Source organism: Zootoca vivipara, chromosome 11 (assembly GCF_965207765.1).
Source record: "Zootoca vivipara chromosome 11, rZooViv2.hap1.1, whole genome shotgun sequence".
Taxonomy (NCBI): domain Eukaryota; kingdom Metazoa; phylum Chordata; class Lepidosauria; order Squamata; family Lacertidae; genus Zootoca; species Zootoca vivipara.
In genome coordinates, this window is record NC_142594.1 from 32,352,460 (window position 1) to 32,353,542 (window position 1,083).

Below are 1,083 nucleotides of genomic sequence, written 5' to 3' on the forward strand. Positions count from 1 at the left end.
CCAAATCATTCCTCTGGCTGTACTTTTTACTCCATGCATACAGTATTGCTAGGCTTTCCCAGCTTGCGGCCTCCAGAGCGGGGTACGACTGACAGAGCCTCTAGCCCATGTGTAGGCAAACTAAGGCCCAGGGGCCAGATCCGGCCCAATCGCCTTCTAAATCCGGCCCGCGGGCGGTCCAGGAATCAGCGTGTTTTTACATGAGTAGAATGTGTGCTTTTATTTAAAATGCATCTCTGGGTTATTTGTGCGGCATATTTATTTCCCCCAAAAAAATATAGTCCAGCCCTCCACAAGGTCTGAGGGACAGTGGACCGGCCCCCTGCTGATAAAGTTTGCTGACCCCTGCAGTCTAGCCTAAAACATGGGGAGAGCAGCAGGTTGGGAGAAGGCTGGCCTATGTAGCCTGGGACCCTCTTAAGGGAAGACCCCGCTGGCTTGCTCTGCAGTCGCTGCAGGCCCTCTGAACCTCTTCTCCCCCAGACGCTGCAGCAAGGAGTTTGTTTTTCCAAGACCTGCGAGATGTACCCTGACGGCAGCACCCAGTTTTCCCCATATTGGGGCAATGGTGGACACAATCACGTGCATGAGGCGCAAGCGAGGGGGCTGCAATGTGGAAATACCTGAAGCGGATAGGGAGGAGAGTGTTTCCTCCTCTCCCTTTAAGCAGTTGCATTATTCCGTATTTCCCCCCTGCGTGCTCCCTTTCTCCCACGCCCGCCCCCCATCCCCTCCCTTGCAATTAGTCCTTCCTGACGAAAGGTAAATGCACCGCATAAAAGTGACGCGGCCTGACCCTGCCTAAATCTGAGGCTCTTTTTATGCACCTTTACAGACACCCCTTTTCAAACCAGACTTCTGCTTTCGCTTGCAGAATCAGTCTTTGCTCAAGTGCAAGCGGGCGAGCAATTCCTGCCGCGGCACGACCCGCAAGTCCTCCCAAGTCCCTCATTCAGATGCGCCGAACTCGTCCACCAATTCCCAGCAGCGCGCTTTTGCAACCCGACTCCCGAGTGTGGGCAAGGAAGGAAGGGCACGGGCGCTTCGAGGCCTGCCACTGAGCATGCTCGGGTGCCACTGGGC